Source organism: Anas platyrhynchos, chromosome 4, assembly GCF_047663525.1.
Source record: "Anas platyrhynchos isolate ZD024472 breed Pekin duck chromosome 4, IASCAAS_PekinDuck_T2T, whole genome shotgun sequence".
In the NCBI taxonomy this organism is placed as follows: domain Eukaryota; kingdom Metazoa; phylum Chordata; class Aves; order Anseriformes; family Anatidae; genus Anas; species Anas platyrhynchos.
In genome coordinates, this window is record NC_092590.1 from 78,575,720 (window position 1) to 78,603,076 (window position 27,357).

Here is a 27,357-nt window from a genome sequence, read left to right on the forward strand (position 1 = left end):
CTAGAACAACACACCCAGACCCCTTTGCTGCCCCCTTCCCCAGCAGCCTGCTCCCATACTTTTCCTAGAACCTTCTCCAAGGGACCTGAATCCTCTCCTAAGTTGTCTGGAAGTGACTTGCATTGGGTAGACCCATTTCTAGTTGCAGGACTATATAAAAGTTTGGCAACTGCTGGTTTTCCTCGTACGGTGCAGGACAGAGAGCCAGGAGATCCTCCCTGTGCTCCTCAGCTCCAACACAACCTTGAGTTGGTCTGTGACACTTTCTGACCTCCCATCTCCACATACATGAATGGTGGGGCAGTGGCCTTGGTTGGTGCCCCCAGGTTTGACTGCAACCAGAAGAAACAAAAGGGGAAATTGTGCAGCTGGCTGAGGAGCTGCCAAAAAGGGGAGCTGTGCCCTCTGCTTGAACTTGGCCGTATGACCCGGCCACCTCCTTCAAGTTAACTCCGGTCATCAGATGGCTGTGGGTGATTCACTGAAAACCAACCCAAAAGCAGCAACAGTGCTTGCTTGTAGATGAACTAGGGAGAGGCTGAGAAGTGGGAGAGCTGGGACCTGCAGGGGGGAGTGAGGGGAAGCAATGCACGGGTGAGCTGAAGGAGCTTCTGCAACACTGCCGTTTGAGTAATGTTGTGCTAGATATATTGCAGAGCCATTTCTCTGTGATATAGCCATTTACATCCATCCAAAGCAGGTATAAACTGTTACCACATTAGTGAAGTAGAATTTGGCATGTGCTTTGCATAGTCTTCAAATCAGGACTGGTATCTTTTCAAGAGATGCCATGGTTGCTTCACACCAGAGTTTTTAATTTTTTTTTCAGAAGCAATATTTTGTTACAGCTTTAATCAACCTCTTTTCAATACAGGAAGAATGAGTAGAAAAAAGGCATAAATCTATTGTAAAAACACATATATCAAGATTTTTCTATGTTTCTCACCAGATACACAGTAAAAAATCTTGTTAGCATTTAAGTAGTTGGAAAAACATTAGCTTTGTTACTTGGGCATCTAAAAAGATATGATATGAAAGTCTCATAAGGAATAAAGAGGACAATGTGGCTTTGTGGTTAAATTTACATTCTTAATTCAGCGTTTCCTAATTTCTGAGCATTTGATTTCTCAACTTTTCCATTTCATTAACCTTTGTTATTTGCATGTAATATAAACTGCTCTTGCAGATTGCCAGAGGAAATCATAAACATTTTGGCTGTTCCTTGGCCTCTCCTGAAACCTGTCATCCTGAAGACAGCTGACCTAACACAAAGTCAGCTTTCATGAAAGCCTCCGCAGCCTTCCTCCTTACACCTCTCAGTGTCCTTGGATGTACTTCTCAGCGCTTGCAAATTAACTTTAAGCCCTGCATATTAGCGTCCAAACCTTGTATTTTAGCACTTGTGGCCAGATGGAAGAAGTTCCCCATCCACTACCCCTCCCTGTTCTGCAGCAAGCTGTTAACAAATCTTCTCGCTTCTGTTCTCAAAGTACATGAGATTAAATTGATTCTAAGACTTTTCACATGACGTAAAATAATTAAGAGCCCAGATTATTGTTGAAAACACTGGTTCTGCATTGGCAGAGCTGGGCTACCTGCAAACCATGAGAAGTGGAACGACAAGTTGGTATTTGCCTAATCCCATGTCACTTAAAAGCAAAACTGAACATGGGGAAAATACACTTTGAGGATTTGAGTCCACTTTGAGGCACTTTGTGCGTGGGCCCTGGGGTTTTAGCTCTTGGTTTTGAGTTTTAGCCAAGCTGGGGGTAGTTTCTGTGATATTAATGTGTGGACATAGCACATCTTAAAACTGAGTATTGCTGTGAAGGAACTTTTCTAAAGCAGGCTACGTACCTTGCATCTGAGCAGGACTCACACCCTACGGCTGCACACTGTGAGCATAACATAGCTACCCCCATACACAAACAACCAGTCTTACTGGCTGGATGGTTCCCAAATTAATGCTTTTACACTGAAAAATACTACTTAACTACTAATTAACTGAAAAGAAAATTCTATGTCAGCATGGGGACCATATTCCACTGCAAAATAAGTTTGTTTCAACTTGTAAGACATTAAAAATGTGGAATACAAAAGATAAACTTTAGCTGTGTAGGGAAACACAACAGTGAATGAGTCCCATTTCTTTGCACTTTTCCACCCAGTTTTAGTTTTTCAGGAATTTTTTTTTTTTTTTTTTCATTTCATTTTCATTTGAGAAGGGAAATGGTCTCAGGCTGTGCTGTAAGTTAAAAGACTTTGGTTTCTACCTCTGTCAGACCCTGCAAGACATGCACAGTTATATAGGGACACGTACCTAAAGCCTTTGAAACTCTTTCCACTTATATTTCTAGCTCTCACAAAATGATAAAACTCAGACCAGAAAAGTTTGTAGCAATTACTACGAGGTAGGTGGAAAGCATCCTGTTTTCAAAGATGTCAAATGTGAAAATGTTCTACAATTTTAAACCTTTGAGCCAATTCCTTCTAAAAAGACAAAGAGAGATAACTTATAAATCCTCAAAACAAGACAAGTGTGAAGAATTGTTTCAACTATTTCTAATTTTTATGTTTCTAAGAACTGTGATTGGAAATATCTGCAGAAATGTAGTTTCTTTTTTTTCCCCTTCTGATTTCTTCTCCTTATTAGCTTCCCCCCCCCCCCTTTTTTTTGTACGTGTTTACATTAACATTTTTATCTCGATAGTCTTCAAATTTTACCACCACTCTCCCAAAGCATATTCATCTTTAGAGAGAGAGTTAGATTAAGGGAAATTTTAGCACAAAGAGAATTAGCTATAAAAAGTTATGGGAAAGTGAAGAAGAGCCAGATTTCAGTTCCAATTAATTATTCCAAATGCTTTGTGCAATTCATTTAAGCTATATATAAGGTAATGCATATATAACTTCAAAAACAATTAAGAATTAAGCCTCATCAAAGCATTTCATGCAATCCTTTATGGATTTTAAGCTTGCTGGGAAAGGCAGCAACTTGGTGATGAAATTCTTGTACAAAGTAGGCAGATTTTAAATCTTAGTCATCACTATCAACCTCCCCTTACCTTAGAGGATTACTCAGTTGTCTTAGCGGAGTTTGCCTTTAGTGTACCAAAGTACAGCGTCCAGTAACAAAGACAGGCACTTTATTGCCCCTGGGGGAAAGCAGAAGATGATCCCTTGTGCTGCACAGCTAACTGTCAGGATTAAACTTCAGTCAAGTTGCAACTGAATTTCCATCTGAGGCCAAGAGTGTTTCTTAATGCTTTCCAACATCCATTTGAATCCATGGAGTGTTTTGAAGTTGCCATTGCTAAAATGTATGTCAAGCCCTGCAGCATCTCTTCATGCGATATTCCTCCTTTGCTGTTTCCCAGTAGAGTGTCTCCTCTCGGGTCCCACACAGCTGGGGCCTCTTACTACCTGCAGGCTAACGGGAACCGTACACAGTGGGCAAGGATTTGCCATGGAGCTAAACGGGTTTCAGCCTCTCCTTTGCCCTTTAGAGGGACTGGTGCTTTGCACTTAGGGGGCTGCGTTTGCATGGGAAAAGACAGAAGGGCTGCATCTCCACTGGAGGTGGACTGGCCATCACTCAACTCAGCCATGTGCTCAGTCACACACTAAGGTTGCAGGATTTTTTTGAAGAAGGGTTTGATGTGCTAGATAGGCGGGGATATAGTTTTTGGGAGAACAGGGGAGTAATGCCTTCATGAACTACATGTGAATAACCAGGGAAGGGCTGGAATAAGACAGAGGAGCATATTTAGCATTAGCTCTCTGGAAATGGGAGAGCAAAATCCATGCTTCCATGCACCTGGGAAAGCTCAGCATCTCAGCACCCTGGCGGGATGCCCTAACCAAGATCCTGCCCAGCATCAGAGCCCGATGCCTGCTCGGAGCAGGCCCAAATGCAGGTTTGCGCTCGGCAGGCAGCTCTGTCTCGCACACGCAGACACAAGACATGCGTCTTCCCTCACCTCCCAGGAATTTGCTTTAGATCCCACACGAGATTGAGGGATGGCTCACAGAAAGGAGAAAGGTAGAGAGAGACCTGGGTGTGCTATTTGTGGTTCAGGGTAGTTGGTGGGTGCCTCACATTGATCTGCCAAGGGTTGGTTGTAGGTGACCAGGGCAGAGCGAGGAGAGGTTCTGGGACCAAATCCACTCTACTTATTGTCATGCCTAACAAAAAAAAATAGGTCCTCATTTATAGAAGAGAAAATAGATTATTGTTTTCCCTGGCAAAGGGGAAAACGCAGAAATACAAGGAAAAATCTGTAATTTCCCAATGCAAGATGAAGAAATGCATTGAAAATTCAGAAATTCAGGGAAAGGTGATTTCTGGGATTGTTAAAGTGGTCATGATACCTGGAAGATGAAGATAACATCAGTTATTTTTGGATGCAATTTCTCTGAGATACTGATTGAAGTAACAACTGCCCAATGAGTTGCCCCAGCCCTGGTGTAAGCAGTTTTAACCCTTGAAGGTGTCCAGGACTCAAACATCTTGTGTGGATCTTTCCCCACAAATTGTCTCACTTCATCTTCAAGGAGATGGTAGCAATTTGAGGACTATCAGCACCCCTGCAAGGACAGCTGTGACAGCGGGATGGGGGCCCCAGCCCTCACTGGGCCCATTCACTGGGAACCAAACTCTGTAATCAGGCAGGAGGCCCCGTGTGGATGTAGATATGGAATGGAGTTAATAAGAAGCTGCCACCAGATCCATCCCAGCTTGAGGTCACCAAAAAGCTCTGAATACAGCAGGGAGTGGTGGCAGAAGCCTTTTACCTCCTTCATCTTGCAGAGTAACAATAACTACTGCTCAGCTGGAGGTAGGGCTATTGCTGCAACCAGGGCAGAAGCTTGCTTGATGTATGCCGCATGCATGCATGTGACTCGGTTGCATAATGTGAGTGATTAGTCCCAGCTAACACTTGACATGTTACATAGACATTCTGTTTGGGGCTATGTTTAGCAAGTGGTGGGGAATCTGTCTAAAGCTGCCAGTTGGTGGAGGGAGGATCATGTGCCCCTGCAGAAAAGAGCTCTTGCTCCTAAGAGAGCACTGCTAAAGCTTCTTGCTCTGCTTAATGCCTCTGGGGAAGTTGCTTCACGATTATTTTTAAAACTAGGGCTGTAGGCTCTTTCCTAGGTCAGGGTCCAGCAGAGCTTGTACTGTGTGTACAAACACACAATAAATGACAATGCAGGCTCCTAGCAGCCTTGCAGCTCAGGCACAAGGCACTCAGGGAATTTGGGTCCTCTTCTCAGCTGCCAAGGTACAGTGTGATAGCGAGGTAATAGCTTTACCTCTTGGAAGCCCCATTTTCTTGTTTGCAAAGCAGAAAGACTTGCAGCTGTTTTGTAGTGCACTGTTGGAACCGTGAGCCTTTGGAGTCTGTTTAGGCTGGAGGCACTTCAAAAGTGCAGAGTAGTTGTAAAAGATTATTATTACTAGTATCTTTCCCTGCTATACAGTTTAATTGTTACTCTTGTTTTAGGAAAGATCTAAAAAAAAAAGTATGATTTTGATGTATGGAGTTTATCAGTCACTGCACACACCTGAAAGTACAGATGATCATGCAGTATGTTTAATGGGGACTGAGATGCAGATATCATTGAATTCCTAGCCATAGGAAATACAGAAAATAGCATATGTCTTGGTTGTAATATAGTCCTGAGAACTGACCCAAACACCCTGGTTTTAAACAAGAAATTGTAGCTGAATAGAAGCAGAGCGCAAACTTCAAGGGGAGATTCACCTCCATGCTGTAGATGCCTAAATCACATGCTTGTAGATGTTTCTGCATTAAATCTTTAACCCCTCGTATAATCATGGAGATCAAGCTGACACCATCAGCCAAATCCAGAGAGAGTCAGGGGCAATGCTGGAAGAGAGCTGAAGGCGTCTGTCCACCTAACCACCCACGAGTCATAAGTTGGCAAGGTCTTTCAGACATCACACAGTCCACTTCAGGCTCAGATGTCCAACTGAGTTTGAACACCTGTAAAGATAGAAATTTCACCACCTGTGTGGGCAGACTGTCCCCAGATCTACCATGGCCACTAAAAATTGCTCAAACAATTCTCAAACAAAAATTTCCTTTCCTACATCTGTCTTATGTTGCACAGAAACAGCCAGGAGTGCGGCCACATCCACCAGACCAGATTGCAGGCTGGGTTGCTCTCTCCAGGAATTCAAGTTGAGCTGTTAGAAAAGATGTCTTGGTCAAGAAAGGACAGGGAAGGATGTCTGAGTGGTTGTAAGAGAAAAACAAAAGGACCTTTTATTATGGATCACAATGAAGAACACCATATTTGTGCTCTTGTGTTTGTCTATTGATATCATCCTTCCTACAGTTCAGCTCACTTCCTTGTGCCAAGCCTTATCTATGCTCAAACCAGTTACAAAATTTGAGGTTTTGTTGCTGAACATGCTCCTGGGCACTGCTCCTCTCTTTTCCTGGTGATCCCAGAGCTCCCATCAGCTTGGGTGGGTTTGAGCATCAGAGTTTAGTTCAGGCTTTTAGGGTTAGAGTAATGGGACCTAGCTGCACTTGCAGATCTAGAGGTTCCCAGAAGTTACCTCCATGGTGTTTGTGAAGTTATGAACGGCTGCCAAATTTCATGGGAATCCTGTCATTTACACTCCTGCATGGGCTGATGCAATGTTCTTCTGCAACTCCCCAAGGGTGACACTCCTCGGTGAGTCATGTCCCAGACTCTGGGGGAAGAAAATGCCAATCTGGGGGAGCCCAGTGAGAGGAACTGGATTCACAAAGTCTACAGCAGCCCCGAGAGGTAAGATTTAGTGCACCGCTGGTTTGGAGGGTAGTTGATGGCTAAAGGGAGAGGAAAAAAAAATCTTAACAGGCTTTTAATTTTGGTCTTTTGTCTCTGGAGAGGAAGCTGAGGCTTTGCATGACAATGCTTTGGGTCAAGCATGCTGAAAATGCCATGGTTTGCAGGCATGGGGCATCCCTTGAGATACTCCATAGACAGCACTGCCAATCAAGCCATCAGCATTAGTATCTGTGGGCCCCCAACAAAGAGTAAAAAAAAAAAATTAAATAAAATCATTGGAATTTGTGTGAAAGAGAAAAGACAAGTGTCATCGTGACCTGCAAATGATACAATTTTGTAAACAAGCCGTTTAATCCCTGCCCATGCTGATAATTCGCTGCCCTTATTTAATTAGCACATGGATAGGTGAGGTGAGGTTCTCTGCATCGGTATAGAAGCAGAAAGATTTATGAACCCACAGCTGAAGGCTGCTGTTTCTGGAACCTGCCCCACACCTGTATGCACACAGGAGAGCTCCCGTTGCCAAAACAGGGAGAGCACAAGCAAAGTGAGCAAAATCGGGTCATTTCCCAGAACACCCTGTGCTGGTGAGGGGAAAAATACTCTGAAGTAAGGACTTACAGCAATGTCCCTCTGCCTAAATGAGGATCCCATTATGCCTGGATACTGTGTAAACCCATTGCAAGTAGCCTCTGCTGCAAAGAGTTTACAGAGTGAAGAGCTGAGGGAGAGGAGGTATGGCCAGATTTATAGGAGAGGAACTATGCTGCAGTGTGACTGGGTGACTTACCCAAGTGATCCAAGTGAAATGGGGATCTGAACTCGGCTCTGGTTGGCGCCAGGCCAAGGTTGCAGCCCTGGAGTTACACCCATGGAATTGGGGCAGGTTCCCCACACTGTTGGGGATCCCAGGAAGGCAATGTGGATTGCCAAGGTGGGGTACCACCAGTGAGCAGGGAGCATTGCTGCTGGTTGTCTGCTCATTGCCACCATCTGCAAACTTCATTTTAACTCATTCAGCTGCTCCCAATTTGGTGTTTGCTTCCATTTTTCTTTATAGAAGTCATAAATTCTGTTGGTGCCTGTTGAGGTAAGGACCTAGCTGGACATCTCAGTTTCAACTAGGGTAGGCCAACTTATTCCAGGGATCTCAGTGGGAATTCCATTTCCAGCTTCTGCTCCAGGCAAGTCTAGGGACAGTGTGAATGACACCAAGGCAGATCCATCCTGTGCACTAAGAGCCTTTCAGAAAGAAATCCAAATAGGAGTGGGAACCATCCAACCAGCATCTGAATTAATGCTCCTACAGTCTTAGCTTGTTTTGCTCTACCTAAAGCCAGAGCTCAGTATCTTCATCTCTGGTATGCAGCGAAAGTTATTGTCCACACTCAGGGAAATTTTAAGTCCCTCAAGGCAGCTTTCTCAGAAAAACACCATAGGGTAGAATGCTAAATGTGAACTCCAGAGACCCGACCATCTATCCTATGACCTTCAGCTATGTCTTCCTGTGTCCTTGCCTAGCTGTCAAGGGAACCACCATGGTGCCCTCCAGGATTCACTCACCAAATTCTATAGTTCAGCTAGCAGTAATGAGAAGGACATTTTGGAATCAGGCTGATATTGGGGTTTCAGACCTTGGATGATACAGCTCTGTAGGACATGTCCTTTTCTCCCGATCTCTAATCATAGAGTCATTGAGGTTGGAAAAGACCTCCAAGATCATCTGGTCCAACCATCCCCCTACCTCCAATATCACCTGCTAAACCATGTCCCTAAGCACCACGTCCAACCTTTCCTTAAACACCTTCTTAACCCCTTAACACCTTAACCCCTTCTGGTGTTTGCCTTTCGGTCACCCATTTTTTCAACCCTTTTTTCAACCCTTTGGTTGAAACCATCCTGCATCTCCTCTGGTAAACGTTTCCAGAACCTCACCTCAGCTCTGGGTGATTAGGTGCTGCTGAGATCACCCAGCTTCGTTAGACCACAAGCCTGAGTCTCACGATGGTGCCTGTGATAACCCTGGTGTTTGCCTCCTGGCTCTCGGTGTTCCCGGTGCGCGTTCCTCTCCTCGGGCAGCTCCCATGAACTCTCCACCAGGTGCTGAGGAAGGGCTGGAGCATCTTCCCAAGTGCTGCGCTTGTCCCTGGGCTGGCATGGGACGGCACTCCCCATGCAGCTGCGACTCCCACGCCAGGCACACCCTAGCCACAGCTTGGACCTTCTGTGCTCTTGTGCAAAGCCCTGTGTGCCGCCAAGCTCAGCTCTTCCCCCTCAAGGCACCTCCAACCCACGTGGCATCAGGATTTGGTGCCAGACTGGGGTAAAATGCACCTGGCTGCTGTGACACAAACGTACCTCGAAGCTGTGTGCTTAGCAGGCTGCCATGGTGTGCCCCTGCTGTCATCATCATCCAAAATGTAAACTTGACTTTTGCTGCTAATAGGGCAAAATAACTATTTATCAGGGTTTATTTGCCATAATCTTCAGTTGTTCTTTTTTTTTTCGGCTGATGGTGTAAGATCATTAGCAGCCACTATATCTTGGCAAGAAAGTGGGTAGAACAAAAGAAACATAAGACCTCGTTTCTTTCTTGCAATTTTTCAGTAAGTAACATCAGACACGTGGCTTGTGTAAGGGTTCCAAGGGTTTGTGCAAGCTGTGCAGGAGGGAAAGCAGCACTCCACCCCTTAGATTAACAGCAGTGGTACAAACTGTCCTGTAGACCTGTACAGGGTCCTTGAGACCTCACTGGGATGTGACTGTGGATCAGCAGAGCCCAGCTGCAGAATCACCAAGCAATCTGCCAACAAGCCTGCCCTGGGATTACAGATAGGAAGCTGGGTCACCCTTGATAAGTCTGTCCTCATAAATGAGCCACGCTAAGGTCCCTTTGGCTCCTGGGCTAGCACAGGCACATGACTATATAATAACTGAGTCTGGAAATGACTTTGGGATTTTCCTATTCCAAGTCTTCTCCTAAAGCAAGGCCAAATTAAAAGTCTAAGCAGGTGCTTGTCAAATCAAGACCTCAATATTATGAAGGACAGAGCTGCTACACTGAGGGACTGCTTGGAGTTATTGCATCTCAGGTGCACAATGTTGTATTTGCCTTTGCTCATATGTCTGGGCTGTCTTCTTTCATAAAGAAGAAAATAAAAAAAAAGAAAAAAGAAAAACAAGAAGGGTGCTGAGGACAACCTCCATCACTTGAAGTGTGCTAAGAGACTGTGGATTGGCTGGGACAAAACTGGAGACTGTGCTGACAATCAACTGCCTGGGTGAGCCCTGTGTCCTGGCCCTGCTTTGTTTATAAGCATAGACTTTGCCTCAGTCACCGAGCTCACAAACTCTGCCAAGGGACAAGCCTCAGGCCCAAGCAATTGCCTTAGCACCAGCAGTTGCCTGCACAACCAGCAGCATGGGTGGTGCGTCTGCTACTCAGATCCATGATTGCAAGGTTTGCTCTCTGCTTGGAGGACAAGAGGGATGGCTGGTGTTTTAATTCATTTTTATCATGCCAGCATAACCCCTTGGGTACAGCCTTACCCTGACTTGATCCCAGACCTGTCTGCATCTCTGTGGCTCTGCTCCAGGCCATGCTATTCCAGGACAGGCTGGCATTAGTTAAATAGCTTGCAAGCCACAGCCCTCTGCACAGCAAGGACATGTTGTGTATCTTCTGAAGAATCCTGACAAGCTGTGGCAACACCAGAAATACAAATCAAACCATAAATGCAACAACCTTTCACCCCTCGCTGGCTGACGTAGAAATGAACCATTGCAATAAATCTCCTGGCACCCTTTCTACCCCATGGCTGGCAGAGTGGCCCTTTGCAAGCTCCACACATCACTGTGTGGATGAAGGTCAACTTATGCATGGAACGACCAGCTCCAAAACCAAGCCACCTTGCTGCTCCTCAGGAAGACCCAGGCCAGGAAAGGTCTTCATGGTGTGCAACAGGATAAAAAAATGGGTGATGGAACTTATGGGTCTGGGAGCACGGAGGTGTGGTCAAAGCAAACAACTGTTTGAAATTATCTGGAATTTTTAAACTGGCTCTACGGCCCCCTCCAGAGACATGAAAGAGAAAGAAGACTTTACCAGATTTATTTCTGCAAGAACAGGAGATTTACTCACACTTGGCTCTTTTTCAGGTGTCATAAATTGAGTCCACTATCTTTTCACAGATTGTCTTTCTGGATTTATCAGTAAGGACTTTATGGTTCAGAGCACCCTTTTCTCCCCAGCCCCCCTTCCAACAACCTGAGTAACAAGCCTAGGGTACAGCCTGTGTTTATAAATATACGTATCGCTTACATTAATGGAAACTGATTTATTACACAAATAAGAGACTTCATCAATTTTCATCTGGACCTCTTTCAATGGGACATAAATTACACTGTTGCTACTGGGTTTGGATTTCTAAGCGGATTTATCGGAGCAGGGACTTTGCTCATTTATTTTATAGCTCTCCTTGTCCGTGGAATAATTATAGTTTTGAAGTTTTCCTCCCTCCCTTTCCCTCCCTGTATATATCCCCCTCAGAAAACATTGGCTGATACGCTGGGGGATGAGGTCAGGCACTGCTGAAAGCCCTCATGCCATCTGGGCTACCTCTCTGGACCTGCCTGCCAAAGCAGCAGAGTTATCAGGACGTGGTGACACGCAGTCTGTTGCAGAAGACCCCAAAACAGAGGTGCTCAGCTTAATTGCTTGTGTTTGGAGAAAGCATGGCCTGTTGATCTCTTTTAGGAAGCTGTCCCCTTGCTGCCTGTTAACACTGGTGGGTGTGTTCTCCTGCCAGAGCATCTCCAAAAGGTGGATGGGAAGCAGAGTCCCCTGACTTGTCTGTCTAGGCGAGCAGGTCTGTCACTTAAACACGACTTGACCACACAAACTCCCGACCTGGTTAAACATCTACAGCTTTGTTTAAATATGCACAACACGGCGAGACACCCTGAAACACAGTGGGGAGCTTGACCGGTCCCTCAACAGGAGGAAGGACACAGCAGAGCCCTTCCTCCATCGCTCAGTAGAAGAGCACGGCTGCTCCTTCCTCCCTGGGGATGTGACACGGGACAGCTCCAGACTCACCCCTGGCTCTACCTGTGCACCAGGGGACTTGGCTGGGAGGTGTGAGCACAACCCTGGCCACCCAGGGCGGGAGGTGATGCTGGCTTGTCCATGGGCCAGCCCGCAGGACAGAGACCAGCCGGCTGTGCCGGGAGGAGGAGGGAAGCCTTTAACTCTTCCCGCTGTCCTCAGCCTCCTCACGCACCCTCTCCCCATCTGCATGCCCTGAACTGCTGCCCAGAACACTTTCTTCTGCAACTCGTTTCTGGAGCCTCGAGAAAGTGAGCCAAAGGCTTGCCTGGTTTTTGTTGTTGTTGCTGCTGTTTTTGCCTGAGGCTGGAGCACGATCCCATGAAACAGAAGCCCAGGCTCCCAGGAATGCATTGCATTACGACACTGTGCCACAGAGACTTAGACTATTTACATAATAGATCAGAAAGCCCGGCCAATTAGCTGACAAAGGAAAGGGCGTGCTAGCAGGGCACTCAGAGTTCACCCTAATTAAGAGCAAGCCATTAGAGAGCTTGCCTCAAAATGCGAGCAAGGGAGGAAGACAGCACGGGGAAGGGGGGGAGGCATTGATGACTGCACACAGCAATTTCCAAGCACATCAGGACGTATCCCCCTTGGCCATGGTCCCCAGGGCTGGACATTACCACAGCTTGGTGGTGTAAATGGGGAAACGGAGGCAAGTCCCTTGCTTGGGGCAAGGGCAATGAGTAAACCAATGCCCCAAGCCCCCTGACTGCTTGTCCCTCGTTGATTCTTGCCTTGCAGTGATGTGTGCTAGGGCTCAGCTGTGGTCTCGTGCTTTGGTTTGACACCAGCATATCTCCTGCCCTCCTGCGAGCGCATCGCCACCCCCCTCTCAGCACAAAGAGCTCAGCGGGCAACAGTGAGGCCCACACACATGCAGGCAGCAGCCAGGTGAGCAGGAGGGAGAAACCTCAGCCCCAATCACTCCCTAATTAAGTTAATTTGCTAATTGTCAGCACTTAGTCAAGGGAGGAGCGCCACCTGCTGAACCCACCATACTCCTCCTCCTGCCTCACCGGGGATGCTGCAAAAGGTTTCCAGGGCCTATCACCCCCCTGCAAGCCCAAATGTTGTGAGGAGGAGGATAAAGCTGGTGCCTTCCATCTCTCCTATCCATATTTTGTAATCTGGAAGTCCCCTGGGTGCTTTAGTTGGCCACGGTACCTGAATATATGGCGTCATGCAACTCTACAAGCGTTGGTGGCCTTCAGTCTCAAAATAACAGGGACTGTTCCTACAGAGCTGGAGACACACGGTTCCTTTCCAGACTGATAGTTCAGTGTGATGAGTTACCACTTGCCAGCTGAGCTGTGCTGACAGCGTGTGCCTTCCTAGCCCACACAAACAAATCTTAAAGCACTTTCATGTTCCTGCCGTCCACAGCAAAATTTTTGCCCTTCAGAATGGCTTAATAAAACACATTTTGGTTTTGGGTCGAAGTGCATAAGAGCAGCACATGGTTGATTACAGTTGTTCTGTTCACAGGTTGTAGCTTTCCAAACTGCTGTAATTCCATGGCCTACGATCCTGTCTAAACACCAAATATCCCCACGCAGGGGGCTTGAACTGCCAACCCCACATGTCAATCTACCAGGACCCTGGCCACCAAAGCTGTAAGGTTGGCTTGCAGATTCTGAGAATAGCTTAAAAATAACTAACTTTGTGTTCCTTTCCTTTGTTTGCCAGTTTGGGGCTTGCAGAATGCTTTTGATTTCATGTTTCTAAGTTTCGCGTTACAATCACAAGGGGTAGAACACTTTTTTTCCCCCCCTTTCTTTCTTCTTTGATGTTGAATAAAACCTGAGATTCTTCACACAATCTCCTGAACCAAGCAGCTGGGATTTTATGGAAAGAACATTGACAACTGCAATATGTCCAATAAAATCATAAGAGTTGGCAACACCGGGGGGTTACTCCCCTTCTTTATTGCTGGTCCACAGGACAAGTTAATTGGTGTGGTCCAGCTGCTGGCTGGTTTTAGGACAGTTCCTTAAAAGCACTTCTAATTGCCAGGGCTTGGAGTCCTCTTGGCTAACCACAGACACCTTATAGAGGTACCTAAACTGTGAGCCTGTTTGCTCTGGCTGTTTTTTTAGGGCAGATTACCACATCCTATAACAGGTAGAACAGATCAGCTTTGAAGGCGTTGATCTCTCTTCTCTCGGTAAAGAAAAAGCCTGCAGTGGCTGCTCTCCTAGCATATGTCCTTCCTTAACCCCATACTGCAATGAAAGTTCAGCACCGCAAGCCCTTTTAAAAGCTGGCCCTTAAGACTGCATGTCAGCCCCTTCTGGGGCCTCATGTTTTGCACAGATCACCCTCATTAGCAAGGGAAAGTGGAATAAATGGAACAGGCTGCACTCCTGGCGTGATTTTTTTGATTCCTCTTGGAAGTCCCCCCGATTCAAACAGATCCTTCCAAGTGGCCTGGTTCGTGACCGCTGAAGATTATAAGAGGGCCAGGGATCCAGCATCCCTGCAGCTCATCACTGACAAACAACACTGTCTGGATGGAGTGTTTTCAATAAGGGATTCTTGCTTTGTTGGGAGCTTTCAGAGAAACTGTTTACAACAACAGCCCTACAATTACCTCCAAATGATGTCCTTTGAGGAGGATGTTCTGGGAACCTTGAGACCAAAGCTTCTGAGCTGCTCTATCTATATCAGAAATGTGAAAGTAATCAGGAGTTGTTTGGATCTGAAGACGCTGTTGTTGTAAACAGATGTTGCTTTAAAGCATCAGATCTTCCTGAATGGTCAGCCAGAGCTGGGCCAGATTGGAAGAAGCACCCAGCCCAAGACAAACCATTTGAAAAATGAGAGTTAAGCTTTCAGTTCAATGCAGTTCAGTTCTTGTGCATTGTGTCAAATATAATGTAACTATGCCAAATTTGCCATTTCTGGGCACCAAGATACACTGAGATCTAATCTCTTTGTGTTGAATTATTTTTTTTCTGTGTGTCTATGTAATGACAAGGATTTAGTATTAGCTAAGCCTGATGGATGCTCACAAAGGGTCTGGGCAATGAGACTGTCTAGAAGAAAGCTGGAGGCAAATGCTTCTTTGTTTTATCCTACACAGAGGATTTTTCTTACGGGTAGGGAAGAGGACAGGAAAAAATGATCTGTCCAGAAGACAAAGCACTGAAGTGAGCCCTCTCCTTCTTCCCAAACCACAAGACCTTAGGGAAAGATTATAATTTCTTATTTGTTTCTTTTTCTTAGCCTTCGTATTTTTAAACCTTAAAAACACACTTGGGTAATCGTTTCAAATCCTTTTCTATGGCTATAAGTGACAGAAACTATTCCACATGATCCAGAGAAGCTGGTTCTCCTTCAACGTTGGGGGTTTTCAGATTGCAGCTTTAAGGGGGTGGGGGGACAGAGGGTGCTCAGAAATTATTGGAATTGTCTCATTGTCGCTTTGGACAAAGGATAGTGATTTGACTTTTAAGAAGATTCCTACTAACTGAGTGACCCTGGAGAAGTCATCAAGATCACAGTCATCCTATCTAGAGGATATTAGCTCCCTGAATTAGGAATCCCATTGCTGAGAGAGGCAGGAAAATTACAACGTGATTCAGACCATCTCTCTTCACTGAAGGACCCTGGGGCAACCCTTTGGCTTATTTGCTTACTTGTGTACAGGCTGTAAATTATGCCATAATCTCAGCACAGATCTCTCTGTGGTTTGGTTCCCACCCTGGAGGGGTAGGATATTCTGTTCCTCTGTCTGGGTAGAGTGAGAGCTCTTTGGGACAGAGCTTATCCTTCACATGTGCTTTCAGGGTACACAATTTGATCCTGTTTAGTGCAGCTGGATCTAATCTCATATAGGTAGAGACAGAGGTTTGATTTACCAGGAAAAGGGGTCTTATGGGGAAGCCCAAAAATAGGAGAAAAAAAAAAAAAAAAGAAAGAAGAAAAGAAAAGCACTGACATCCCCTCAAAGAAAGCTTCCTCTGCCTGCAACATTAACCTCACCAACCAGAAGAGATGCAGAGTTTTTCCTTGAATGGTTTTGCCCTTCCCCACTTTGAGGGAAATGACACAAACATGATTCATGGGTCGGGACACTAAGGTGACTGTAAGGATACGCTGCCGAATTAAAGGGGCTAAAGCACGGGGACCAATGGGAGGGAGGCCACAAGCTGATGTAATGTCTGGGTAGCTCAAACCAGCTCCTCAATCTCTGTTATTAGGTAAAGACAGGCAGTCCCTGGAGAACACATGAGCTCCTTTCCCTCTCTCCACAGCCCTCCACACGGTCACATTAGGGACATGCCCTTTGCACTCTCACCTATGAGTTCCCAGCACACACGAGCATCTTCCAGCACTCCAGGCTTCTTCCTCTGGCAGCAGAATAACGCAGCCACACAAAGCTCCCATTGTGCAAGCAGGTCCCCAAGCACCACAGCTCTAGCCCATAATGAAATCTCTCCACCACCTTTTACTGGAGAGAGTATTTGATTGCAGTCAAGTACCCACACCTGGAGGAGGTAGGAGGGGGTGCGGGAGTGTAGACTGACAGGCAGCCTGCTCAGAGCTGCAGTGAGACAGGGAAGGGGAGGAGGGACGAAGGCAGGGCTGAGAGGCACAGGCACGGTTTTGCAGTGTGATGAGCTTGTGCAGCCTCAGCTGCAGCAAGAATCCCAGGGTGCTCTCTTCCTGTCTCATATGCACACTTCAGCTGCTGAGGGGAAAAAAAATCAAACAGACAAATAAAAAAAGCAAACAGCCAAAACAAAGCAAAAACCTAAAAAAATACAAGCAGATCTAGAGATGTTAAAAATGCATAGCCACTAGTAGGGCCATACAGAGATGCTGACTCAAGGCCTGGGTGCTGAGGCTGCTCTGCTGCTCCCCACTGCAGTGCACTAATGGAGGAAATCCTTAGTGCTTAGAGATGAAGGGGTCAAGTCACCCTTGATGGAGGAGGGAATGGGACTAAATCTACATGCTGACCATGCTCAGACTCCCAGACAGTTTGTCCATCTGCAGAGAACCATGTCCAAGGGGCACCTGCCGGTGGCAGCTTCCTAATTCAGAGGCAAATTTGACCTCACAAGGTCTCCCTGGCTGGAAGCCCCTTGCTGGTGAGTGCAGACATCTTCCTCAGCCCCCACCAGCCCCACTGGGCTCCCCAGTGCTACGTCTGGGTTACGACATGGGGACAGAACCAAGACTGGAGAAGGGAAGGAGGCTGATAGATAAGATGGAGCTATGCTTTCAGTGGCAAAAGACAGAGGTTCGTATCAGTCTGTGTGAGTTGTGCTGTATGGGAGGAGAAAGATGTCATAAAGAGAGTGGAGGTAGGTAAAAAGGAAGGTAGATGAAAGCTGTTTTGAGGTTGGATGGTAGGATGGTGGTAGGATACTGGGAAAGGTAAGGAGACATAGGGCTGGCATCTTCATGTATGGGCTGAGATTTGTAGTTAAGCAGCAAACAAGCACAAATAAGCAGGGAATGAGGGGATAGAGAGCAACCCCGTGGAAATAGATTTGGGGATTGTGGTTGATGGCAAGTTAAATGCGAGCCAGCAGTGTGATCTGGCAGCCAGAAGGGCCAGCTGTGTCCTAGGGTGCATCAGGCACAGCACTGCCCTGTGGGGAGGGATCAGCCTGCTCTGCTCTGTGCTGGTGTGGCTTCACCTCAAGTACTGGGTGCAGTTTGCATTGCCACAGTATAAGAAGGACATGAAACTATTAGAGAGTATCCAAAGGAGGGCTATGAAGGTGGTGAAGAGTCTAAATGTGTGAGGAGAGGCTGAAGTCCCTTGGTTTGCTCAGCCCAGAGCAGAGCAGGCCGAGGGGAGGCCTCATGGCGGCCTGCAGCTCCCTCACGAGGGGAGCAGAGGGGCAGGCGCTGAGCTCTGCTCTCTGGGGACAGCGACAGGACCCGAGGGAACGGCATGGAGCTGGGACAGGGGAGGGTCAGGCTGGGGCTTAGGAAAAGGTTCTGCACCCAGAGGGTGGCCGGGCACTGGGACAGGCTCCCCAGAGCAGTGGTCACAGCACTGGGCCTGCTGGCATTCAAGGAGCATTTGGACAACGCTCATGGATGTAGGGTCAGATTTTGGGGTGGTCCTGTGCAAAACCAGGAGTTGGACTCAGTAATCCTAATGAGTCCATTCCAACTCAGGACATCCTATAATTCTGTGGCTCTATGAAATGATGCTTTGGGAGGCGGCATCACAGAAAACATAGAAAAAGTGCCCTGTTGAGCCTAGAGATCTTGCTGCTAGTATGGGAGTGACTTGTTCAGCTAATTTGGAAATGGTGTGACTGAGGACCAATCCAAACCAGGTAGACCTGATGGGAATTACACCATAGAGAAACTTAGATCAACGAGAAGGGCAGAACGAAGCCTAGCAAAGAAAAGAGAAACAGGTGACTTCTGCATGAGAGTGTTTCTGCATGGAGGACAGATGCTGGCACTTATTACAAAATAGCAGAAACAAGTTGAATTCCCCAAACAGTTTATGGGAATGCACTCTTCTTTTCTGGGGGGTTTGTTTTGTTTTGCTCAAGTCTGTCTGTCACATCTTGCACATTTCATTATTTAGGAATTTTTGATTTCAGAAGATAAAGTAGTCCCAGAGGAATATTTTCAGGGAGATTATTTTAACAAGCACTTTTGTACCAGGAAATCAGTGAGTTTAACCTAACAAGCAACTACCAGGCCAGGGGGACAAATAAATCTAGTTCCCACCTATTAATTTTACAGCCTACATAAAGCAGTGTTGAAGTCAAAAGTATATGTGACCCAAAAAGACATTGCTCATTTTGACACATATATAGCTTGCCCCCTGCCTGAACCCTGTCCCTTAGCCTAAATCCAGGAAGTGGGCTCCCTTTTGTAACGGATCATAGGCCTGTGTGTCAGGAATGTGTTCTACCTTAAACCAAATGTCAGCCTTTCTTAGGGAAGGGATAAGCTGATAGAGATGTTCGCCTTGAACAGGGACAGTTTTCCTGTTTTGCATTGTGTGAGATGTGTTTGTTTTATTGCACCACTCAGTGATTCAATCCAGCCAAGCCCACGCAGGAAATATTGGGATTTTGTCTTGCCAAGTTGACATCTGAAAAGAGCAAGCAGGCGAATGCTTCCACTTTAGCAGTATTTGTAATGGTTACTGAACTATTAGACACATGAAGGGAAAAATGCACCTCAAAGAAACAACCGCATCCCATGGATGGAAGTGACCTGGATAATGCAGAAATGTCGCCGACTTTCATCTTCAGAGGGGAATGCGGTGGTATGCAGCGAGAAAAAGAAAACAGAGCTTTCGGCACACACATAAGTTAAAAATAAAGCACAGATTCTAAATGAAGAGGGTGACTAACCAATGGAGTAAATGAGCAAGGAAAGTGATGGATTATCCACCACTTGAAGCATCTTGAAATGAGGGCTGGATGTCTTTGTGCAAGACGTGCTGCCGTCCAGCACAAGGCACTGGGCTCCAGGCAGGCTAAAGTCTAACTCAGATTTTTTAGCCTGTGTTGCCAATGTACAAGTGGAGGATTTAGCTCCAGTTATCCTGTCTACAGCCATATCATGGAAGAAGGACATGAAGCAGGTGGCAAGAAGCATTTGATGCCAATTCCTAATTAACCATATTAGCCAGCAAACTTATGCAGTCAAAGGGGAAACATAAGCAGTGAGATAGTTCAAGCTGTAATCCTAGTGAAAAGAGGCTTTTGGCTACAGCATTCAAGCCCTGAGTATTTCCCTTGATTTCAGCCAGCTTGGGGTCAGGCCCTTGTTGTCTGAAGGCATTCAGCACTCCTTGCTAGTAGGAAGCAGCTCTGTTGGGTGAGAAGAGGTGCCTCATCAGGGAGATTTTCATTCACTCTGTCAAAAATAAGCTCCATCAGCTCCATATCTAATATCCCAAAGGTTTTTAATTACATTGCAATGGAGACAGGTCCAGCTGTGTTTCCTAATTAAATCCTGATGCATCAGAGATGAGATCTGGATATACAGGTGGGTGATGAGAATGTCTGTGTTACATGTACATATCTGCAATTTCTTTCAAATACATTCTACCATTTTTTTTTTTGAAGAAAACCCAAATGCGCTGTTGAAAACAACTCATTTTGGCTGACTCTGTAGATTGGGTTGGAAATCTCTGATGCTGAACTGACGCTGTCACTCCATAGCAGAGAGACAGGCTACATGTTTGAGCTCTAACTCACCTCTGAGCCGGTGTGACCCCACTGAGGTCCTCTACATGAGACCTGGAGGTGGGGTGCTGGTCCTGAGAGCAAACCTCCAAGTAGGATTCTTTTGATACAGACCTAATGGTTGGGGGCTCCTGGGAGCCTCAGCTTGGTTTAGGAAGGTGTTTGGGTCACAACAAAACACAAGAAGGAGCCAAGTACCTTCATGCTGAGTACGGACACTTGCCTGCATTTGCAGAAAGCAGTGCTGTGGGCACCTGGTGATCTCTGCAGTCCAAAATGCAAGCCCTGAAAAAATATTGTTGCCTCCAGAACAGCCCATGAGTAAAGATCCCAAATCCATTCAAAATCCCATTTTAGGTGAAGAGGCAGATGCTCTGGAGCTTGGCAGCTTCTTCAAAGCCACACAAGCAAATAGAATTACAGACTGAAGACCTCGTCCTGGGATGAGTCTTTCTTTCCCTCGTGCTCTCTCTCCTCCTCTAGTCAGCTGCCTTCCGTTGGCAATAATAGCAGCAACTGTCTTGGAATCAGGGAAAGCAGATGGGCTCCACCCTGCAGATGGCCCCCAGAAATTTTCAGAAATACTTATTTTCTGTAATTTCATTTAGTTAATTTTTTCCATAGTTTTATTATAGAAGCGGAGCACAACAATGAGGCTATTACTCATTTTTTGTTTAGGTTTTGGCTTCTTAAGCTTTGGGATGTTGAGTTATTGTATGGCTGTATCCAGAGCCTTTTCCCCAGGTCAGACAAGCACACTGCAGTACTGATTAATTGGATGCTAAGCCTCCAATTATCCTGTCTGGCTCAGATTTTTTCATTACCCCACAATTTCAGTGTTGTCTTCCCTCCTTATTTATTTACTAATTTACTTATTTACATATTTATTTCGGTTTTTATTTATTTATTTATTTATTTATTTATTTTTATTGCAGCACTTGGTAAGATCGAAGCTTCCCCTTGCTTTCACCAAAGCTGCCCGTTCCTGGAGTTCTTCTGCTGGACCTGCATCTGTCATAGGCTGACCTCAGAGTGTACTGTAAAGGAAAACCTGGTTTGATCAAAGCATCTCCTCTTGGACTAAGCTTCTGTTTGTATTTCTTTAGTCCAAGTACTCGCAAAGAACCCAAACTTGGCTCTTTCTGAACAGTTTTCAGCCCAAAAAAGTTCGTTCTCAAAACTGTCACCTGCCTTTGCTGCCCTGGTTTCCTAGATGAGATCTGCGTTCATACAGCTGTTGCTGCGTACCCATTTTTCTGATCTCTGAGATTGTAAATGAGCTTCTGGAGCAGTAGATTTATTTCGTCTGGGGACTTTTGACTTCTTTCCACTTGAAGACTTCAATCTCTCTTCAGAAAAACAACACAAGACAAACAAACAAACAAACAAACAAAACCAACAATAACAACAACAAAGGTTTGACTTCTTATTTTTTAACAGAAGAGTTTGGTTTAAAAAACAAATCCAGGCCTGGTTTTAGTAGAAAAAAAAGAATCTAGTTTTTGAAAACAGCAAACCATTTCTTTTAATTTATGAAATTAAAACCAAACCACATCCCAAACACTTCTACTGGAAAAAGATCATTGCCATATTTATTTTTCATGCAAATGCATAGATGAAACATCCTCTCTTTCCCAAATGAGTTACAAAAACAGAGCTCCAAGCCGAGCTGTTGTAACTTCCACAGCTTTATTCTGTTGTCTCCTTTTCCTCCTGCGTTCTGTATTGACCTTATTACTCGTCCTCCTTGGCCCACCCGTCAGCTGGGGTGGTGCCTCACATTTCATCTATACTCCTTTCAGCTGTCTGCATTTCTATAGGAACCCTGAAATAGGTCCTCTACTGTTGAATCATCTCAGTATCTATATTCAGAGGTACCTTCTTCTTCATAGGGACGGGACATTTCTTCTGCCAGCTGCTAAAGGCACTGGCCCTTCCCAAAGCCTTGTCTTCTGTCTCATGAAGGGCCCTCCCTTTCAGTTCAAATTGGTGGAAGAAAAATCTATTAGGAGCTGTCAGGGACAGAATGGCTGCCTCTGGCTGAGGGAATTCCCAATCACAAACGGTTGAAGGCATTCAGGGCTTTTTGCCCTGGCTTTTTTTTTTTTCCCCCAATGCTGCACGGAAAATAAATCTGAGAGTTTCTTTGCACAGCTCTCCCCTGAACTGGAGCACAGCCAGGACCAGAGTCTTTCAAGGGGACATCTTGGATGGCAGCTTGGGCTCCTTTCCTCATCCACATGCTTCAGATTTCATTTCATTTTTAAGGTGCAAGTGCAGCTGAGGTCAGAAGTCACCCAGGACTAGGAGCACTAAGTGCACTTTGATGTTCCGTGTCAGCAATATGCAGATGCACAAGGCTGGGGGACGGGTAGCAACTCCTACTCCTAATTTTCTGCCTTTCTGGATTGTCAGTGATGATGTTGGAGGCCTGCACAGAGATCGGCCTGGCCTGCATACAGCGGTGGGATGCAGTGCTTGGCCCTCAGCCCATAACCACAACACTCAGGGTGCCGATGGAGAGGAGACGAGACCTCTGCATTTCCACTTCTGTGCATTCCCCAAGACAAGCCCTGTCTCCTCTAGGGGAAAACATTGCAAAAACACCAGCTTCACCATGCACAGTGTCACGTTGGACCATAGCACTGAAGAGGTTGGGGGAGGACCTTCCTCTTCCCTCAGCACTGGAGAAAAGTCTCCTCCGCGCTGCCCTCCAGTTCCCCTGGAAGAATTGTGCCTTGGTTTATTTTTAGTTACACACAGAAATAAACACCTCTGCCCCCTCTCCGCTGTGATTACCAGAGACGTTGTGATGATAATGATTATTTGAGTTTCCTCAAATGAAGCAAGTATTCAATTATATTTTCATTCTTTGGAATGAAACTTAACCCGGTTTGTTTTCCGATAAGGCCATATGGAGAGAGGACACAGCTGGTATTTTATCCAAATTAATGTGTCCTGGCTCAAAAACAGGTCGTGTTTGTAATGAGCTCAATCTTCGTATAATAACACTGTTGAAACAATAAACGTCACTTCGGCTCCAATTTGGTGTCTGGACTGCAAGGCATAAAAACAGTTCTGCTCTAAACTGTCAGGGTGAAGGCTGGATAAACTCGAGAAAGTTCAGGTCAGGTGAAATTTCACACACGGAGACTATTATTGGAGCAAGCAGGCTGGAGGAGCTATTACGGGGAGCATGTGCATCCCTTCGCTCCCCACGGACCCGAGTCAGAGCTGCTGTGCTGCTGATACATCCTAGCACGGCCGTGTCTGAGACACCCTGGCAGCTGGAGAAAAGCACCAGCTGAGCATCAACAGCTCATTTTCTGCTAGCCCTGGGAAATGCAAGGTGCTGCAGCTGTGACAGTAATTTGGAGGCTGTGCTGAGCCATTAGCAGGGGTGCCGCTGTCAGAGGTTTTTGGAGGGCTGCTCAGTGGCCTCATCGGTCCAGGGCTTGCACGTGCAGGGGGTGGCATCTTTTCCAAGTATCTTTTGTAGCTACAGCACTGCAGGAAGCTCTCTGGGCAATGTCCTCCACTGCGAAATGCAGCTGGTCCTGAGCTACAACATCAAGTCTGTCAGATTGACCTTAAAAGTCTCTTTTTATGCTAGGGAAATTCTATTTCTTGGTTTGATACAAGGTAATGTGGAGAGCTTCATCCAAGACCAAGAAGGGTGATTGCCACTCAGAGGGCATAGAAGCCCTGCCAAGACCTGCAGACTACGTGTTCCTCCCACAGCCTTACTGCCAAGGCTGGAGTTGATCAAATTTTTATATACAGCAGGTCAAGCACTTAAAGATATCCAGAAGTGGCAGTATCTAAGCTCATCAGCGTGTACAGCATGTGGGAAGCCTTAATTCTCTTCTCCAAGGATTTCACAGAACTGTAGAATTATTTGAATGTCTCCTGCATCCTGTTGCATCGGTTGCATCATGAAGAAAGCTATGAGATGGAATGAAAATAATCTCAAACTTAACACTGTGTGTGGGGAATACTATGTTCACTGGACCCAGCAATGTATATTTACAAGACTTCATCAGGTTCCCAAGCTGCAGTTCTGGGATCTATGCTGTCTTGAGGGGCTGTTCAGTCCATGTTTGTGGGTACATTGCACTTTTCAAGAAACGATGGGAGTTGGCAGCAGTCTGGTCCAAAAGGCTTGCAAGCCACCAACTAGCCTAATCCAAGTCCCTGCTGGAATTTTTATTTAATCAGATGTTGAACATTTATGGCTTGGCCCAGATTTTCCCCATTTATTTCCCATATACTGGAGCCCCAAGTCTCATAAGACCTATATCTCTGAAAGTATCTGTGCTTTTTATCTGTGGTCAATGCATCCATACGTGCTGCATGGAAAGTTAAAAGCAATCTCCTCCACAGCTTGAGCCCATTGTCCCCACGTCTGCTAAGTGACAACCATGTGGTTCAAACTATAAACAAATTATATGGGTCCTGTCCAGCCACTATTCTGGAAAGCTCTTCTGCTCTCCATGTCTGTGCTTGTGTGAAAGCCAAAGCCCTCTGAACAGGAGTTCAACAGAAATAAAACATTTGCAGTGATTTCTAGTGCTTAAGGAAAGGAGGGGTTTTCATCTGAGCTGAGAGAAACTGCAATGCTCTTCTCCTGAGTGCAGGGCTGCAGGAAAGGGTGAGGCAGGGCTGCTGCTTTCCCTGAGAATAGAAACCATCAGGAAGGAACTGAGGAGTGAATGTTTCCTGGGGATCAATGCATGGAGATTCCTTGTCTGGGAAAGGGAGGGGAAGGAGCAGAGCAGGAGCTGAGATCACCGCATCCTTGGGGACTGGTCTCTGCAGGTCTGCACCGACACCGGCGGCGGTTTCCTTCCCATCTCACCAGCCACAGACACCTCTGCCATAGCCTTTCCTATTCCCTCCTCAGGTTCTGAGATAGGAGCTCAGGCACTGCTGTTTGCATGTGTCCACACTTCTGCTATTAGGCAGTGTTAACAACACAGATCCGTATCTGCATCTCCAGCCTGATGTTTCCCTGGTTGCAGCCCCCAAATCCATTCTTCAAACAGGGTTCAAAAACACAGCGAAGTAGATGCTTATTGCAATGCAGCAGGACACCCCCAGAATTAGCACACTTCTCCTGGAAGGCCCCAGTGCCTCAGCACAACAGGCCGTCAGCACACTTGCAGGGAAACTGAGGCAGGGGGAAGCTGTTTGAATTGCCCAGCAGAGCTGAGCAAGACAGCCCCAGCAGCCAGAAGAGAAATGTGGGGTAATATTATGGCTGTGTGTGTTATATGCCTATTTATATCCCTTGTCTCAATATCCACCCATTTTCTTAAGCCATTGTTGCTCCTATAATCATGATAAGGCTTCACTTGACTGTCAGGATCTCCCTTGCTCCCAGGACCCATAGCCCTAACAACCCATGCCCCACTCCATGGACTGGGGAGCTTTTCAACTATTTCAGGGACTTGGCAGGCTCAGATTTCTCACCAGACTCTCTAGGATGCTCCTAGGGCAGGGATAAATCAGAGTTCTTCCTTTGAGTCTCATGCTATGTAGCTTAGTTTGTCTCCAAACACACAGAAAACCTCCTTGGATATGGAAACAAATGTCCCAAACAACGCATTTCCAATAACTTTTTTTTTTTTTTTGGAATGGGGAAATAGGTGTTTATTTTTTTTTTTTAAATCTACTTCCTGTTTTCAAGTAGTAAAAGCTTACACTCATGAGTTCAATGGCTCCCCAAGACTACGTGGAACATTTTTCCTGGCCTTGAAAAACTTGGAGCAATTCTGGCACAACACCCTGTCTTCTGCCTGCTCATCCCTTTGGGCTACCACGTCTGCTGCAACAAATGGTTTCTTTTGGCCAGGCTGGAACATTTTCCTCAGCTTCCCTTATTTTGGTGATAAGCTGCTCTCTTGAGTGTTGAGAAGGAGGCAGTTTTCCAAGGATACTTTCTGTTGAGCTGAACCCCATTCAGACACCAAGTGGAGGAATGCGTTTTCATGAATCCATTACACTCAATGGCTTCCACTACGTTGTGTATGGATAGACACAGAGAGAAGCTTGATATGTGTCTGGCAGAAATTTTCTGTTCAACCTTTTCCCCTTTTCAGACGATAAATAAATAAGAAATAAACTTTTGGTTGAAACAAAGGTTTTGGCAAGAAACATTTATAGAAAAAAATGTTTTGTTATAATCACCTTATTATTGGGTTTTAGCTATTTGCAAATCTCCCTGTTATTGTTTTAATTCAAGCTCAGAAATATGGAGGTTTTCCTTTTCTCTTCATTTTAATAAATGAGTGTCAACTTTTGCAATCATAAATATGTTCCACAAGGGAGGAGCAGTTCCCGAAAAGGCTCTATGAGGTGGCCAGAAAGTGCAGAGCTTGATGTGAAAAAGCTGCCCCTGACATTTATCACTGTCCTCATCAAAGAGGCAAAAAGAAGGGATGACTTCTAGTCCCTCATTCAGGGTTTTGCTCAGACCCCTTTCACTCAGCAATAACACCCTTAAACCTTTCAACAATTGAGAGGCCTCTTAAAAGTCTGTTTTTGTACAACATTGAGCACGCTAAAGTAGCTGTTGGGATGGCACACATGACAAACGTTTGCTGAAAATGTTCTCAGACTAGGGTTTAGTTTTAGGCATAGGAAACCCTTCCTCGTGCCAAAGTTAAATGTTCCCATCTGCTTAGCTAAATGTCCTTCCCCTTTGCTCTGACTTTTTTTGTCCCAGTGATGGAGTCACGACACTCAGCTGTGTGGCTGGTGAACCGGGGTCCATCCAGGTAACCCCATGAAATGTTGCTGGAAGGACTCATCTTCCCTTGGGAAAGGGTGTGGTGGGAAAACCGGGAACTAAACAGACACCAGGACCTCTTGGCTGTTCAGCTTGAGAACTTCAGCCAGGTCCAAAGACAAAATACTGGTTCCAGCAGAGCTTCGTGATATGTGTAAATCTAGAAAAAAGACTGAGAAGTTCCCAGCCACTAAGGAAAAGAAAAAGTAGTATAAAATTTGCCTTGCAAACACGTTGTAACAGTTTTCTGCATGGACCATGAGTTATTTGATTCAGAGATCAGTACTGAAGCATTATCAAGTTGAAAGCATTATCATAAAGCATTATCATTTCAACTAGGAGCTGGTGCTAGCTAGTAAAAGGCTGCAAAGAAGTATGGTGGCTAGTTAGAAGTTAGAAAACTTATTCTGTGCACCTGTATTGTTTGAGAAGGGGATCCATGGAGAGCCTGAAAGATC

At 45.8% G+C, this 27,357-nt stretch overlaps 1 long non-coding RNA gene across 1 annotated transcript in view; it reads left to right on the top strand.

Moving 5' to 3' along the window:
• LOC119716844 (uncharacterized) overlaps positions 1 to 27,041 on the top strand; it is a 31,647-nt gene extending 4,606 nt beyond the window's left edge. The window contains exon 3 of the long non-coding RNA XR_011809308.1: positions 21,045 to 27,041. This is a non-coding gene — a long non-coding RNA (uncharacterized lncRNA). The remainder of the gene's footprint in view (positions 1 to 21,044) is intronic.
• Positions 27,042 to 27,357: the final 316 nt, after the last annotated feature.